The sequence below is a fragment of the Trachymyrmex cornetzi genome, unplaced genomic scaffold, assembly GCF_001594075.2.
Source record: "Trachymyrmex cornetzi isolate Tcor2-1 unplaced genomic scaffold, Tcor1.1 scaffold240, whole genome shotgun sequence".
NCBI lineage: Eukaryota > Metazoa > Arthropoda > Insecta > Hymenoptera > Formicidae > Trachymyrmex > Trachymyrmex cornetzi.
In genome coordinates this window covers 22,971-23,649 of record NW_017297061.1, presented here as the reverse complement: position 1 = coordinate 23,649, position 679 = coordinate 22,971, and positions in this window count along the sequence as shown.

Genomic DNA, 679 nt, shown 5'->3' with positions numbered 1-679 from the left:
CTAAATTATTTGAAAAAAATGTTATATTTTAAAAATTGACATACTATGGACGGAATTCATAGACGTTGCTCAAGATTCGACATAGTCTTAAGCGAGTGCTTGAGATGTCATGAACCAATCAGAAGCCGATATTCATAATCAGATCTTATATTCAAGACCGTCTTAAGTACAGTTTTAAGAAGTCACAAACCAATCAGAGGGAATTTGATCTAATGAAATTTTTTTGATGGCAAATTTGAATCCAAGTGCCAAAATATGTTTTACATAAAGTTGTTTTCTTTTCTTGCACTGAAATTATTCAAAATTTGTAAACTATATATCAGTGTAAACTATATAAATCAGTGTTTCTACAAAACTCTTTAAGCCGTGATCAGATTAGAAACTTTAGCGTTTTCTCTTGGCTGCACTATTGCCCCATTAGTGCAACACTCAGACGGTGTATCGTGTTTCCATGGCTGGTGGTAAGCGAACTCATTCGGTGTACCATGTTTCCGTGGCTACGGTGTAGTGCAAATTTTATGCACGAAGTGGAATTTTGCTACACCGTCTCAAAAGGACGGTGTAAAGCCAATGTGACATTTAAAATTTGAAATTGGAAGTCAAGCAAGAACAGGGTTTTAGCGGAATAATGATGTAGTGTACATCATGATGTGCACCACTCTAGTGTAGTGTAGTGCTT